The sequence below is a fragment of the Hyaena hyaena genome, unplaced genomic scaffold (genome assembly GCF_003009895.1).
Source record: "Hyaena hyaena isolate Hyena2069 unplaced genomic scaffold, ASM300989v1 scaffold_1843, whole genome shotgun sequence".
NCBI classification, from domain to species: Eukaryota; Metazoa; Chordata; class Mammalia; order Carnivora; family Hyaenidae; genus Hyaena; species Hyaena hyaena.
This window is the reverse complement of record NW_024082478.1, coordinates 39,748-58,118: the sequence shown is the minus strand read 5'-3', so window position 1 is coordinate 58,118 and position 18,371 is coordinate 39,748.

Sequence of the window (18,371 nt, the reverse complement as noted above, 5' to 3'; positions counted from 1 at the left end):
TGATAGCAGACTTCTTGTTTGAAACGCTATAATCTCTGGGAACAGAAGCTCCTTTCATGAGTAAGCCTTACACTTTAAAACATTGTATGTTCAAGAACTGTATTATCTCTTCTATGGACCTCAGCAAATATTTGTTGAAAAACAATGAGGTTCATTTATTTATTACATTCATTACTTTAATACTCTGTGCTTGATTTATGGTGAGAACCCAGAACAAATTAGGCCAAGAACCAGCACTTGAGTTTACAACTCAGTCAGTCCCCCCCCGCAATAAAAAGGTCTGTGGTTTTATAATCTTTTTCAACAAAATTTGAAAAAAATTGGCCGTTAATTCTTCAAACATTTTTTGCTTTAATGTTGGGAAGAAGGACTTGTTGATAATGATTTTCAAGAGATTAAGCAGAAAGCAGGGAATATTCTTGTTGACTTTGAGGTATCTTTTCAACTCTCTTGACAAATTTGTTCAAAGGAAGTTGAACACCAATCTTTTTCCATTTGAAAGTACGGCACATGGTAAGTTGTGCCATAGCTCTATGTAGCTGTAAATTTCTCTGATTCTAGAAGCTCATATATATCAGTAATCTGTACTAATTCTCATTCTAAAATCTAAAAAAATTCTCCATTTCCTTTATCATTACACTGTACCTTTTCAACTCAACTTCCAATGATGCATTTTTAGTTATCTGTACATATTCTTTTTATCTTGTTCTTTTCCTTCCTACTGAACCCCCATTGACCAGCTGCTCTAATACATTTGTCTCAAGTAAATGCTTTGCACATGTTTAATGTTATTAGCTTTTGTCTAAATTGCAGTATTAGCCTTTTCACTTTTTGGCTTTCCATTTGTATTTTTATAAAATAATAAGAGAAAATATAATAAAATATTTGATCACTGTTCAAAATCTGCTCTACCAAGATGGCTTAATGAGGTAAGAACTGAGAGGTTGAAAGCTGTGACTTTGGGGATCTCTACTTTGGCATATCTCTATCACGACCTTAACTTTCTTTGGACATCTTTCTCTCTCTAGCTAACCTGTTGGACTGTGCCTTTTTTTTCCTGTGCAGAAGCTGGAGTGGAAATGTTCATCCCTAGACCATTATCCTCTACTGAGCAGGCTAAGAGGAAGCTTCAGTAGAGTCTAAAAGATTGGAGGCCTGGTGGTAGTGAGGCACATTCTGCTCTAAGTCCTCTAAGCCAGTGTTTTTCAGCTTCAGTACTATTGACATTCTTTGTGCAGGTAACTGTTCCGTACATTGTAGAATGTTTAGTAGCATCCTTGACCATTATCAAGTAGATGTCAGTAGTGCCTCCCCCTGACACACTGTAACCACCAAAAATGTCTCCAGACATTGCCAGGTGTCCTCTGGGCATGTTTGGAGGAGGGTACAAAGCTATCCCTGGTTAAGAATTAGTACTTCAAGTCTTATGAAAAGGTTTTCGGGGCGCACCTGGCTGGCTAAGTCAGTAGAGCATCTGACTCATTTTTTTAAAAATTTCTTTGGGGCGCCTGGGTGGCTTAGTCGGTTAAGCGTCCGACTTTCGCTTAGGTCATGATCTCGCGGTTCGTTGGTTCGAGCCCCCAGTCGGGCTCTGTGCTGACAGCCAGCTCAGAGCCTGGAGCCTGTTTCAGTCTGTGACTCCCTCTCTCTCTGACCCTCCCCTGCTCACACTGTCTCTCTCTCTCTCTCTTAGAAATAAATAAAAACATTTAAAAAATTTAAAAATAAAAAAAAATAAAAAATTTCTTTAAGTGAAGGCCCGCGGTGGTGTTGACACAGTGTGGTTTCTGCCCAGTACTCTGAATGTCAAAGTGAAGAAATTCAATGAAGCGCGGGTAAACGGCGGGAGTACGCGATGTGATTTCTGCCCAGTGCTCTGAATGTCAAAGTGAAGAAACTCAATGAAGCACAGGTAAACGGTGGGAGCAAATATGACTCTCTTAAGGTAGCCAAATGCCTCATCATCTAATTAGTGATGCGCATGAATGGATGAACGAGATTCCCACTGTCCCTACTTACTATCCAGCGAAACCACAGCCAAGGGAACAGGCTTGGTGGAATCAGCGGGGAAAGAAGACCCTGTTGAGCTTGACTCTAGTCTGGCACAGTGAAGAGACATGAGAGGTATAGAATAAGTGGAGGCCCCCGGCGCCCCCCATCCCTGGGAGGGGGTGGGGTGGGGTCAGCTGGCCTTACTCGTTAGCACTAAAGCAGTGCTACAAGAATCCTGAGGGGAACTCTATGAGGGAATGTTGCAAGAAACACATGGTACCAGAGACATCACCACAAACATGAACCTACAAAGAACACAATGAATCTAAACTCATATTTTTCAATAATAACACTGAATGTAAATGGGATAAATGCTCCAACCAAAAGACATGGGGTAGCAGAATGTATAAAAAACCAAAATTCATCTATTTTCTGTCTATAAGAAACTCATTTTATACCTAAGGACACCATCAGATTGAAAGTAAGGGAATGGAGAAATATAGATCATGCTACTAGAGGTCAAAAGAAAGCTGGAGTAGCTATACTTATATGAGACAAGCTGGACTTTAGAGTAAAGACAGTAACAAGAGATGAAGAAGGGCATTATATGATAATTACAGGGTCTATCCATCAGGAAGAGCTAACAATTATAAATGTCTACGCACTGAATACAGGAGCACCCCAATATATTAAACAATCACAAACAGAAACAATACTATGGAAAAGAATGGGCCAATAGCACGGGATTTTAATACTCCACTTACAGCAATGGATAGATCAACTAGACAGAAAATCACTAAAGATACAATGGACTTAAATGACACATTGGACCAAATGGATTTAACAGATATATTTAGAACTCTACATACTGAGGCTATGGAATTCACTTTCTTCTCAAGTGTGCATGGCACATTCTCCAAGATAGATCACATACTGGGACATAAAGCAGCCCTCCATAAATATAAAAGAATCGAGATTATACCATGCACACTTTCAGATCACAATGCTATGAAACTTGAAATCACAGGATGAAGTCTGGAAAACCTCCAAAAATACGGAGGTTAAAAAACACCCTACTAAAGAATGAATGGGTCAATCAGGTAATTAGAGAAGAAATTTTAAAAATATATGGAAACAAATGAAAATGAAACTACAACAATCCAAACTCTATGGGATGGGGCAAAGGCAGTCCTAAGAGGAAAGTACATTGCACTCCAGGCCTATTTCAAGTTAGAAAAAGTGCAAGTACAAAATCTAACAGCGCAACTAAAGTAACTAGAAGGTGAGCAACAAGAGCACCCCAAACCCAGTAGGAGAAGAGAAATAATAAAAATCAGGGCAAAAATAAACAATATAGAATAAAAAAAACAATTAAACAGATCAATATAATCAAGAGTTGGTTTTTTCAAAAACTAAACAAAATTGACAAACCTCTAGCCAGGCTTCTCAAAAAGAAAAGAGAGAGCACCCAAACAGACAAAATCATGAATGAAAATGGACTTATTACAATCAATCCCTCAGAAATATAAGCAATTATTATGGAATACTATGAAAAATTGTATGTCAACAAACTGGACAAAACCTTAGAAAAAAATGGACAAATTCTGAAGCACATACTACCAAAATTCACATGGGAAGATACACAAAATATGAACAGACCCATAACTAGTGAAGAAATTGAATCAGTTATCAAAAATCTCCTACAAATAAGAGCCCTGGGCTAAATGGCTTCCCTGGGGAATTCTAACAGACATTTAAAACAGAATTAATACCCATTCTTCTCAAGCTATTCCAAAAAATAGAAACAAAGAAAAACTTTCACACTCATTTTACGAAGCCAGCATCACTTTGATTCCCAGAGACCCAGCAAAAAAAGAGAACTACAGGCCAATATCCTTAATGAATACGGATGCAAAAATCCTCAACAAGATACTTGCAAATCGAATGCAACAGCACATAATAAGAATTATCCACCACGATCAAGTGGGATTCATTCCTGGGTTACAGAGCTGGTTCACTATTCCCAAATCAATCAAAGTGATCCATCACATTAACAAAAGAAAAGAGAAAAAACATATGTTCCTGTCAATAGATGCAGAAAAAGCATTTGACAAAATACAGTATCCCTTCTTTATAAAGACTCTCGAGAAAGTTAGGATAGAAGGAACTTATTTAAACATCATAAAAGCCATCTATAGGAAGTCCTCAGATAACATCATCTTCAATGGGGAAAAACTGAGAGCTTTCCCCCTGAGATCAGGAACACGACAGGGATGTCCACTCTCACCTCTGTTGTTTAGCATAGTGCTGGAAGTCCTAGCATCAGCATTAAGACAACAAAAGGTAATTAAAGGCATCAGAATTGGCAATGAAGTAAAACTTTCACTTTTCCCAGATGACATGATACTCTATAGAGAAAACCCAACAGACTCCACCAGAATCCTACTAGAGCTGATCCATGAATTCAGCAAAGTTGCAGGATACAAAATCAAAAAGTTTCAGGATACAGAAATCAGTTGCATTTTTATACACCAACAAGGAAGCAACAGAAAGAGAAATCAAGAAACTGATCCCATTCACAATTGCACAAAAATAATATAAAATACCTAGGAATAAACCTAACCAAAGATATACGAGATCTGTATGATGAAAATATAGAAAACTTATGAAGGAAATTGAAGAAGATACATAAAAATGGAAAAACATTCCATGCTCATGGATGGGAAGAATAAATATTGTTAAAATGTCATTACTACCCAAAGTAATCTACACATTCAATGCAATCACAATCAAAATTGCAGCATTCTTCTCAAAGCTAGAACAAACTATCCTAAAATTTGTATGGAACCACATAAGACCCATTATAGCCAAAGTAATATTGAAGAAGAAAACCAAAATGGGAGGCATCACCATCCCAGATGTTAGCCTCTACATCAAGACAGTATGGTATTGGCACAAATACATACACATACACCAATGGAATAGAATAGAGAACTCAGAATGAGACCCACAAATGCATGGCCAACTAATCTTTGACAAAGCAGGAAAGAGAATCCAATGGAAAAAAGACATCCTTTTTAACAGATGGTGCTGAGAAGACTGGACAACAACATGCAGAAGAATGAAACGAGATCATTTTCTCACACCATACACAAAAATAAACTCAAAATGGATAAAGGACTTGAGTGTGAGACAGGAAACCATCAAAACCCTAGAGGAGAAAGCAGGAAACAATCTCCTTGACCTCAACTGCAGCAATTTCTTACTTGACACATCTCCAAAGGCAAGGGAATCAAGAGCAAAAATGAACTATTGGGACCTCATCAAGATGAAAATCTTCTGCACAGCAAAATAAACAGTCAACAAAATTAATAGGCAACTGACAGAATGGGAAAAGATAGTTGCAAATGGTATATCAGATAAAGGGCTAGTATCCAATATCTATAAGGAACTCATCAAACCCCACACCTGAAAAACAAACAACCCAGTGAAGAAATGGGCAGAAGATATGAACAGACACTTCTCCAAAGAGGACATCCAGATGACCAACAGACACATGAAACGATGCTCAGCATCCTTCCTCATCAGGGAAGTACAAATCAAAACCACACTGAGATACCACCTCACGCCGGTCAGAGTGGCTCAAATGAACAAATCAGGAGACTCTAGATGCTGGCAAGGATGTGGAGAAACGGGCACCCTCCTACACTGTTGGTGGGATTGTAAACTGGTGCAACCCCTCTGGAAGACAGTGTGGAGGTTCCTCAAAAAATTTAAAATAGAACTCCCCTATGACCCAGCTATAGCACTGCTAGGAATTTACCCAAGGGATACAGGAGTGCTGATGCATACATGGACCCCAATGTTCATAGCAGCACTCTCAACAATAGCCAAAACATGGAAAGAGCCTAAGTGTCCATCAACTGACGAATGGATCAAGAAGATATAGTTTATCTATACAATGGAATGCTACATGGCAATGAGAGAAACGAAATCTGGCCATTTTTAGCAAAGTGGATGGAACTCGAGGGTGTTATGGTGAGCAAAATAAGTCAGGCAAAAAAGGACAGATACCATATGTTTTCACTTATAAGTGGAACAGGATAAACTTATGAGAGGACCATGAGAGAAGAGAAGGGTAAAAAGAGTTGGCAGAGGGAGGGAGGCAAACCATGAGAGACTCTTGAATGCTGAGAACAAAGTGAGGACTGATGGGGGTGGGGATGGGGGTGGGGGAGAAGGAAAAGGGGGTGATGGGCATGGAGGAGGGCACTTGTTGGGATGAGCACTACGTGTTATATGGACACCAAGTTGACAATAAACTATTTAAAAATAATAAAGAAAAATATCAATAGCAAAAAAAGAAAAAAACTTTTTTAATGTTTATTATTTTTTGAGAGAGAGAGAGACAGACAGAGTGTGAGCACAGGAGGGGCAGACAGAGAGGGAGACATGGAATCTGAAGCAGGCTTCATGCTCTGAGCTGTCAGCACAGAGCCTGATGCGGGGCTTGAACTCATGAACCATGAGATCTTTACCTGAGCCGAAGTCAGATGCTTAACCGACTGAGCCACCCAGGCACCCCATAGAGCATTTGACTCTTGATCTTGGGGTTGTGAGTTCAAGGCCGACAGTGGATGTAGAGGTTAATTTTTTTTTAAAAAAGTTTTCCTATGCCTCCTACTGCCCATAGTCTGGGTAGTAAAAATCAAAGGAACAGAGCCAAGGGTATGAGCCCAGAGGGAAAGGGATCAAGGAGATCAATTTGCCAGTCTGTAGTTTAGACCTTAAGCTGGAAAGATTCATCCCTTTTAGATTCTTTATGGCTCACACATGGTTTAGTTCTTCTTATTGGGATAACGCCCGGAAATCTTCCTGATCCTATATTGCTAAGTTTCTTCTCATAGAGTACAATTAACATCTAATGTTGCTCAGTTACCTGTGGTTGATATATACACATGTGATGTGATGATGCCAATACCTCTGCTTACTGTCTGGGGAATGGTAGTGGATGCCTCTCAATAACCTGTGGAGTTTTGGAGGATGAGGAGAGATTATGGAAAAGGGCCTATGATCACTCACTGGCCACTTTGTAGATCTTGGCATCTGACACAGAGTAGGGAAGAGCAGGGCAGCCCTAAGCTTCATCTAAGCAAGAGCTAAACCTCTCCTCTTCTTGAGAACTTCTTTCCAAAGCCAAACAAAATAAAACAGTAGTGCAAGACAGCCCAGGACACAGCAACTGAATTAGGAATTTGGGCCCCCACCAGATACCCATTTGAGATTCCTCTGACTTAAAAAAAATGAGAGAGATAAGATGCCTTGGATGTATTTGGGGCTTTAATTTTTCTTTGGGAAGAAAATATCACTTGCTTATTGAAAGGACTTGATATTGTTAAATTATATGGGGCATTGTATAGGTTATTGTAGTTACTTGATATCCATTGTGAAATCCAATATGTAAAGTTAGGTTGGATTAGAGATTTATTGTTTTCTTTTTTTAATGTTCATTTATTTTTGAGCGTAGGAGGGGCAGAGAGAGAGGGAGACAGAGGATCTGAAGCAGGCTCTGAGCTGAGAGTAGAGAGCCCAATGTGGGGCTTGAACTCATGAACTGTGAGATCGTGACCTGAGCTGAAATTAAGACTCCGATACTCATCAACTGAGCCACCCCAGGTGCCCCAGGAGGTTCATTGTTTTCAATTGCTTTATACCCCATATTTACTTCTTACAGAGCCTTCCCATTGCCCCACTGAGTGAGCAATGTGCTATTACTGTCACCTCATTCCCAGGCTGCAGCTGATTAGACCAAGGAAAACATCTAATCTAAGCTGAGCTAATCGGCTTCTCTTCCCTAAGATTTTGTATGGGGACTCAGACTCTCCAGTTAGTTAGCTACAGGTGCTGTACTGATAAGGATGTAAATTTGTAGTTTTGGACCTCACATTTGGACTACATGAACCAATGAGCTGGCAGAGAAACTGATTCTTTCTCCAGTCTGTTTAGTGTCTGTCTCCTCTACAAGTGTATAAGCTAAGAACACAGGAACCATGCCTATTTTGCACACTACAGTAGTCTTAGTGTCTGGTACTATGCCTGATGTATAATAGACACTCAGTAAATACTCATTGAATGAAGTTTTGACCCACTTTACCAGTTAAGAGTATAAATAATGGTGGGGGAGTGGCACCTGGATGGCTCAGTCGGTTAGGCATCTGACTTCGGTTCAGGTCACGGTCTCATAGTTCAGGGTTCAAGCCCTGCATCAGGCTCTGTGCTGACAGCTCAGAGCCTGGAGCCTGCTTCGGATTCTGTGTCTCCCTCTCTCTCTGTCCCTCCCCCACTCATGTTCTGTCTCTGTCTCTAGCTTTCTCACAAATAAACAAACTTTTTAAAAAAGAATATAAATAATGACTTTTGTCTTCTGTCTCTGATTAACTGTTTAAGCACTCATCTACTTTTATTGATAAGAAGTTGCCATATCCTTTTTGAGGCCTCTGTCCCTGCTGACTTGGTAATGAACCTAGGTACCTATTCATGCCAAGGTGATAAGTTCTATTTCTGAATTCTAGGCAGAAAGAGAGAGGACTAGAAAGTCCATTCGGTCCACTGGCTCTGTTGCTTCTCTTTCCATCTTTCCTTACCCTTCACAGCGCAAGAGTTTGGAGTGCCAATGTTACAGTTCTTTAAGTTAATTCTTCATGTTCAGCCGTTGACCCTCAAAACATACCACTGTGCCTGTCAGGTTCAGTCCTGGGGCTTAAAACTTTAGAACCAGCCCAAACCTCATGAACACTTAGGCTCTGGTGTTGAGATAAACAGCCTAGGTTCTTGCTGCCTTCAAGACAATTTCTCCTTTGGGAACACTGTCATCCTTTCTTGCCACTCTAACAGATTTCTAAAACTTTAAATCTAAGCAAGAAGAGATTGAATTCTTGGCCCCTTTACTCTGAAAGTACTTTGCCTTCTTATGCAAATTGGGTCTACTCCCTCCCAAAGACTCTCCAGAACTCTGGATAAAATTACTAAAACACTGGGGGAAAATCTTGTTATTCCTTAGCTAAGAGTAATAAAAAGTCTGCCCAGAGTGAGTCGCAGTCTTTATGACATAAAGACATTGGGATAATTTTTTTAAAATTCCACTTTACTAGGTACCTAGTTATAAAAGAACAAACAAAGGTGCAGTCACCTGGAATGTGCTTTCAGCATAATTCTTTAAAGAATCTGCAGAGGTAGTAGGCCAAGGACTTGGGCCATCAGGGTTCTGACTGTTCTCTGAAGTGCCTAAAAATATGCAAGGGCAAGGGAGAGGAGTATCCGGTATGACCTCATCTTTCTTTTTTTTTTTTTTTAATTTTTTGTTTATTTCTAGGAGAGAGACAGCGTGAGCAGGGGAGGGTCAGAGAGAGAGGGAGTCACAGACTGAAGCAGGCTCCAGGCTCTGAGCTGGCAGTCAGCACAGAGCCCGACGCGGGGCTCGAACCCACGAACCGTGAGATCATGACCTAAGCGAAAGTCAGACGCTTAACCGACTAAGCCACCCAGGCGCCCCCGGTATGACCTCATCTAAACTTGATTACAACTGCAAAAACCTTAATTCCAAGTAAGGTCACGTTTACAGGTACTGGGAATTAGGACTTAGGGGAACACAATTCAACACACAGCAGAGGATAACACCTACCAAGAGAATACCAACATCTGCATTAAAGGTTGTGTCTTTTGCTGCTTCCAGTTTGAATTAATACAGGTATACTGTATTCTGCATAGAAGTTAAGACAAGTTCCAGCTTCTCCACTTTGTGTCACCTTTTATCTCCTTGTGTCTAATGTCATCCCATATAAAATCAGCTCTTCATATCCTGCCTGAAACCTCTTCCTCCACAAGGTTTAGATACCAGTCCACAGGGTTAGTCAGGTGAAAAATATAAATAGAGTGGTCAAGAATGTGACTCTGCAGTTAGGCTTTCTGGATCTGCTAGTATGCATGATGTGAATTAAATTATTTAATTTCCATAAACCTCAGGCTCCTTATTTGGAAAATGGGTATAAATGGTAATCTACTTCATTTGAGGATTAAATGGGATATAAAATATATAAAACATTTAGCAAAGTTCCTGACACATGGTAATTGTTTAAATGAGTATAAACTCATGCCTAAGATTAAACATATTAATATATTTCCATAATTGCTTCAAATACTTTTACTTTTGTTTTTTTTTTAATATTTTACTTATTTCTAGGAGAGAGAGAGACAGCATGAGCAGGGGAGGGTCAGAGAGAGAGGGAGTGACAGACTCTGAAACAGGCTCCAGGCTCTGAGCTGGCAGTCAGCACAGAGCCCGACACGGGGCTCGAACCCAAGAACCGCGAGGTCATGACCTGAGCGAAAGTCGGACGCTTAACCGACTAAGCCACCCGGGCGCCCCATCAAATACTTTTACTTTTGAAAGGCATAATGCATTAAAGATACTTCTAGAGCCCTATCTCACATCTTTTCCCCTTAGAAAGACATTCTGAGGTTGGTATATACTATTCCAATACATTTTTTTAAAGATTGTTTTTAAGTTATCTCTATACCCAACATGGGACTCAAACTCACAACCTCAGGATCAGGAGTTGCATGCTCTATGGACTGAGCCAGCCAGGTGCCCACCAATGGATGTTTTTATATGGTTACTTTATATGACACTAGCCATAAACCATATTTATCTTGTTTTTGTATTATTGGTCTCATGGTGTATGTATGACTTTGCAGCTTGTATTTTATTTATTTTTATTTTTTTTAATGTTTTATTTACTTTTGAGAGAGAGATAGAGACAGCATGAGCAGGGGAGGGTCAGAGAGAGAGGGAAACACAGAATCCTAAGAAAGGTTCCAGGCTCTGAGCTAGCTGTCAGCACAGAGCCCGACGCGGGGCTTGAACCCATAAACCGTGAGATCATGACCTGAGCTGAAGTTGGACACTTAACCAACTGAGCCACCCAGGTGCCCCTGCAGCTTGCATTTTAAATCCAACATTATTTTAGATTTATTCAAGTTGATTCATGAAGATCTAGTTCCATCATATGTTATATTCCATTGTATGAATAAATAACAGTTGATCTATCTATTCCTTTACTGAGAGAAAGGTGAGTTAGTTCCACCTTTTTGCTATTACATTCAATGCTGTCGTGAACATCCTTGCACATGTATACATACACTCATGTAGAGTAAATACCTAGAATTGGATAGCTGGGTAATATGGGATATTAATCTTTGATTTTTCTTCAATATTTTGCTATGAAAATTTCCAAATATACAGAAAAGTTGAAAAAACTATGCAGTGAATTCATATGCACCCACCACCTAAATTCTACAATTAATATTTTACTATATTTGTTTTATCATACATAACTATCCATCTACTCATTCCTCTAATAATCCATCAATCCATCTTATTTTTTGGATGCATTTCAAAGTTACAGACATGACACCAGAACAATTCATTCTAAAATATTTCAGCACACATGTCATTATATACAGTTGAATATTTGCTTATGTTTCGTTTCTTTTGACATAAAAGCTGACATGTAATAAAATGCACATGTAATTAAATACAATTTTAAGTGATAATACAGCAAATGTTGACAAATAAACATACTTATCAAAACCCTTATCAAGACACAGAACATTAACATCAACCAGGAAAATCCCTTCACACCTCTTCCCAAAAAATTACCCCCACAGGTAACTAAACTGTTCTATGTTTTTTTTTCTGGCATAGCTTTACAGTTTTGGTTGTTATAGAATTTCATATAATTTAAATGATGCACTATGTATTCTTTTGTGTAAGGCTTCCTTCACTCAGCCTTTTTACTACTGAGTGTATTCTATTATAAGAATGCATCATAGTTTGTTTATCCATTCTCTTATCAACGGATGTCTAAGCTGTTTCCAGTGTGGGTCTGTTATGAACAAAGATGCTGTGGTAGGCAACCTCTAAATTGCCCCAAATGGATTCAGTAACGTTGTTCTAAGAGAGAAGTTTATAGCCATACAGGCCCAACTCAAGAAGCAAGAAAAATCTCAAAAAAACAACATAACTTTACCGTAAAGGAGCTAGAGAAAGAAGAACAAACAAAACCCCAAAACAGCAGAGGAAGGAAATAATAAAGATTACAGCAGAAATAAAATATAGCCTAAAAAGCAATAGAACAGATCAATGAATCTAGGAGCTAGCACTTTGAAAAGATCAACAAATTGATATGCCTTTAGCCAGACTCATCAAAAGAAAGGGAAGGGGGGGACTCAAATAAACAAAATAAGAAATTAAATAGTAGAAATAACAACAAAAACCACAGAAATACAAAGGATCATAAGAGAATATTATAAAAATTATACCCTAATCCCTGCCCTGGGTGTTATATGGAAACCAACTTGACAATAAACTATTTTTAAAAAATTAATAAATAAATAAAAAATAAAGAAATAAAAACATTTAAAAAAAGAAAAAAGTTATATCCTAATGAATTGGATACTCTAGAATAAATAGATACATCCTTAAAAACATATAACTTCCCAAAACTGAATCAAGAAGAAACAGAAAATTTGAATAGACATATTAGCAGCAATAAAATTGAATCAGTGATTTAAAAAAAAAAACTTTCAACAAACAAAAGTCCAGGGCCAGATAGCTTCTCAGGAAAATTCTATCAAACATTTATTTATTTTTAATGTTTATTTATTTTGAGAGAGAGCAAGTATGAGCAAGGAAGGAGCAGACAGAGAGGGAAAGAGGATACAAAGCAGGCTCCAAGCTGAAAGCAGAGAGCCTGATGTGGGGCTCAATGTCATGAATGATGAGATCAAGACCTGAGACAGGAGATCATGATCTGAACAGAAGTCAGACTCTCAACTGACTAAGCCACCCAGGCACCTTTCTACCAAATATTTTTAAAAATTTTTAATATTTATTTATTTATTTTTTTTGAGAGAGAGAGACAGAGTGCAAGCTGGGGAGAGGCAGAGAGAGAGGGAGACAGAGAATCTGAAGCAGGCTCCAGGCTCTGTGCTGACAGCTCAGAGCCTGATGAGGGGCTTGAACCCACGAACTGTGAGATCATGACCTGAGCCAAAATCAGACACTTAACTGACTGAGCCACCCAGGCACCCTTCTATCAAACATTTAAAGAAGAGTTAATACATATTCTTTTCAAACTATTCCAAAAATCAGAAGAAATATGAGGAGGAAGAGGAGGAGGAGGAAACTTCTAAATTCATTCTATGAGACCAGCAAAACCAGACAAAAACACCACAAGAAAAGAGAAATACAGTCCAACATCCCTAATGAACACTACCCAAAGCAATCTACACATTCAATGCAATCCAAATCAAAATTGCACCAGCATTCTTCTCAAAACTAGAACAAAGTATCCTAAAATTTGTATGGAAACACGAAAGACCCCGAATAGCCAAAGTAATATTGAAGAAGAAAACCAAAACGGGAGGCATCACCATCCCAGACTTTAGCCTCTACTACAAAGCTGTCGTCATCAAGACAGTATGATATTGGCACAAAAACAGACACATAGACCAATGTAATAGAACAGAGAACTCAGACTTGGACCCAAAAGTGTACAGCCAGCTAATCTTTGACAAAACAGGAAAAAGTATCCAATGGAAAAAAGACAGCCTCTTTAACAGATGGTGCTGGGAAAACTGGACAGCGACATGCAGAAGAATGAAACTAGATCATTTTCTCACACCATACACAAAGATAAACTCAAAATGGATAAGGGGCCTGAATTTGAGACAGGAAACCATCAAAACCCTAGAAGAGAAAGCAGGAAACAACCTCCTTGACCTAAGCTGCAGCAATTTCTTACTTGACTCATCTCCAAAGGCAAGGGAATCAAGAGCAAAAATGAACCATTGGGACCTCATCAAGATTAAAAGCTTCTGCATGGCAAAGGAAACAATCCATAAAACTAATAGGCAACTGACGAATTGGGAAGATAGTTATAAATGACATATCAGATAAAGGGCTAGTATCCAATATCTATAAGGAACTCATCAAACCCCACACCTGAAAAACAAACAACCCAGTGAAGAAATGGGCAGAAGACATGAACAGACACTTCTCCAAAGAGACACATGAAATAATGTTCAGCGTCCCTCAATATCAGGAAAATACAAATCAAAACCACACTGAGATACCGCCTCGCCAGTCAGAGTGGCTCAAATGAACAAATCAGGAGACTATAGATGCTGGTGAGGATGTGGAGAAACGGGCACCCTCCTACACTGCTGGTGGGAATGTAAGCTGGTACAGCCCCTCTGGAAAACAGTATGGAGGTTCCTCAAAAAATTAACACTAGAACTCCCCTATGACCCAGCAGTAGCACTGCTACGAATTTACCCAAGGGATACAGGAGTGCTGATGCATAGGGGCACACATACCCCAATGTTCATAGCAGCACTCTCAACAATAGCCAAAACATGGAAAGAGCCTATTTGTCCATCAACTGATGAATGGACCAAGAAGATGTGGTATATTTATACAATGGAATACTACATGGCAATGAGAAAGAATGAAATCTGGCCATTTGTAGCAACAAGGATGGAACTAGAGGGTGTTATGCTGAGAGAAATAAGTCAGGCAGAGAACGACAAATACCATATGTTTTCATATATAGGTGGATTAGGAGGAAGTTAACAGAGGCCTATGTGGAAGAAGAAAGGGAAAAATAGTTGGAGAGAGGGAGGGAGGCAAACTATGAGAGACTCTTGAATGTTGAGAATAAACTTAGAACTGAGAGGGGTGGGGGAGACAGGAAGGGGTTGATGGACATGGGGGAGGGCACTTGTGGGGATGAGCACTGGGTGTTATATGGAAACCAACTTGACAATAAACTATTTAAGGAAGAAAAATAAATAAAACCGTTGCTGTTTTATAATTTAATAATACTTTAAAATAAATGAAAATTTATTTATAAAAAAATTCTCAACAAAATACTAGCAAACCAAATCCAACAATATATTTTTAAAAATCATTCACCACAATAAAGTGAGATTTATTACTGGGATGAAAGAGTTGGTTCAATATTTGCAAATCCATCAACATGATACATCACATCAATAAGAGAAAAGATAAAGGTCATATGATCAATTCAATAGATGCAGATAAAAAATAGATGCAATAGTATTTGACTATGTACAGTATCCATTCATGATTTTAAAAAACCCTCAACAAAGTAGGTTTAGAGGGAACATACCTCAACATAATAAAGGCCATATATGAAAAACTCACAGTGAACATCATACTTAATGGGGAAACACTGAGAGCTTTTCCTCTAAAGTGAGGAACAAGACAGGGATATCCATTCTCACCACTTTTCTTTAACCTAGTATTAGAAGTCCTAGCCTCAGAAATCAGACAAAAACGAAATAAAAGACATTCAAATCGGCAAAAACGAAGTCAAACTTTCACTCTTTGTAGACTACATGATACTGAAAACTATAGAAAGCTTATGAAGGAGCAGCACTCTCCACAATAGCTAAAACATGGAAAGAGCCTAAGTGTCCATCAACAGATGAATGGATCAAGAAGATGTGGTTTATCTATACGATGGAATACTACATGGCAATGAGAAACAATGAAATCTGGCCATGTGTAGCTACATGGATGGACCTTGAGGGTGTTATGCTGAGCGAAATAAGTCAGGCAGAGAAGGACAAATATCATATGTTTACACGTATAGGAGGATTAGGAGGACCTTAACGGAGGACCATGGGGGAGAAGAAGGGGGGAAATAGTGGGGGAGAGGGAGAGAGGCAAAGCATGAAAGACTCTTGAATGCTGGGAACAAACTGAGGACTGATGGGTGGGGGAGGAAGCGGGGAGATGAGCATGGAGGAGGGCACTTGTGGGGATGAGCACTGGGTGTTATGTGGAAACTAATTTGACAATAAACTATTTGTAAAAAAAAAAAAAAAAAAGAAAGCTTATGAAGGAAATTGAAGAAGACACAAAGAAATGGAAAAACATTCAATTCATGGATTGGATGAACAAATATTGTTAAAATGTTGTTACTAGTCAAAGCAATCTACATATTCAATGCAATCCCTCTCAGAATAATAACAGCATTTTTCACAGAACTAGAACAAACAACCCTAAAATTTGTATGAAACCACAAAAGATCCCAAATAACCAAAGCAATCTTGAGAAAGAAAAGAAAGCTGGAGGTATTAAAACTTCAGATTTCAAGATACACTATAAAGCTGTAGTAATCAAAACCATGGTACTGGCACAAAAATAGACACAGAAATAGATCCCAGAAATAAACCCACGATTATATGGCCAATTAATCTTCAACAAAGGAGGCAAGAATATGAAGTGGGAAAAAGTCTATGCAACAAATGATATTGGGAAAACTGTAAAGCTACATGCTAAAGAATGAAACTGGGACCACTTTCTTACACCATACATAAAAATAAACTCAAAATGGATTAAGGGCCTCAATGTCAGACCTGAAACCATATAAATCCTAGAATAGAGCACATACAATAATTCCTCTGAAATCTGCAATAACATTTTTTTTCTAGATATGTTCCTAATGCAAAGGAAACAAAAGCAAACATGTGTGCCAATAGTCGGTTATGCATCTGAGTCTTGATTTTGGCTTAAGTCATGATTTCACGTGTCATGGGATTGAGCCCTGTGTCAGGCTCCAAGCTGACAGCATGGAACCTGCTTGGATTCTCTCTCCTCTCTCTCTGCCTCTCTCCCCAACAATCATTTCCTCTCTCTCTCTCTCTCTCTCTCTCTCAAAAACAAACAAACAAACATTAAAAAATAAACTATTGGCACTACATCCAAATAAAAGCCTCTGCACAGCAAAGGAATCTGTCAACAAAACTAAAGACAACCTACTGAATGGGAGAAGATATTTGCAAATGATACATCTAATAAAGAGTTAATATCCAAAGTATGTAAAAACTTATACCACTCAATCCCCCAAAGCTAAATAATCCAATTAAAAAATAAGCAGAAAAGTTGAACAGACATTTCTCCAAAGAAGACATGCAGACGGCCAAGAGACACATGAAAAGATGATCAACATCACTCATTATCAGAGAAATGCAAATCAAAACCACAGTGAGATATCACCTCACACCTGTCAAATTGCTAAAACCCAAAACACAAGAAACCAGTGTTTCCAAGAATGCGGAGAAAAAGGAAACTTTGTATACTTTTGGCGGCAACATAAATTGGTGCAACCACTGTGGAAAACGTATGGAGTTTCCTCAGAAAAATTAAAAATAGAAATACCATATGATCCAGTAATTCCCCTACTGGGCCTTTACCCAAAGAGTATTAAAAGAGTAATTGGAAAAGATACACACACCCCTATGTTTATTGCAGAATTATTTACAATAGCCAAAAGTATGGAAGCTGTGCACCTATAGATGAACAGATAAACAAGAAGTGGTATATATACACAATGGAATAGTATTCAGCCATAAAAAAGAATGAAATCTTGTTATTTGCAGTAACATGGACAGATCTAGAGGGTAAAGCTAAGCAAAATAAGTCATCATAGAAAGACAAAACCATATAATTCTACTCATATATGGAATTTAAGAAACAAACAAAGGAGGGGGAAGAGACAAACCAACAAACAGACTCTTAAAAATTTTTTTGATGTTTATTTTTGAGAGGGAGAGAGAGGGAGAGCACAAGCAGGAGATGGGCAGAGAGATGGGTGGGGGAAACAGAGGATCTGAAGCAGGCTCTGAATTGCTAGCAGCGAGCTTGATGCAGGGTTCGTACTCACAAACCTCGAGAGCATGACCTGAGCCCAAATCACATGCTCAACTGACTGAGCCACTTGTGTGCCCCAGAAACAGACTCTTAACTGTAGAGAACAAGCTGATGGTTACCAGAGGGGAAGGAAGGAATATGCGTGAAATATGTGGAAGAGATTACGAGTACACTTATCATGATGAACACCAAGTAATATATAGAATTGTTGCATCACTATATCATACACCTGCAACTAATATAACACTGTATATTAATTATACTGGGGTTGGGTTAAAAATTTTCAGAGATTAATAATAAAAAATAATAAAACTAAAAAAATAAAATGGCCCCACATTATCCCTGCCTCCTGGTATGCCTGACCTTTTGTAATCTGCTTTCTTTCATTGAGCTTTCGGATGAGAGCACAGCCCCAGATGATGCATTGATTATGAGCCCTGTGAGAGACCTTGAGGCAGACACATTTAACTAAGCCATGCTTGAAACTACAGAGACTTAGATAATATTTGTTGTTTTAAGCGACCAAATTTTGAGGTAACTTGTCATGTAGCAATAGATAATACAGTGGCTATGAACA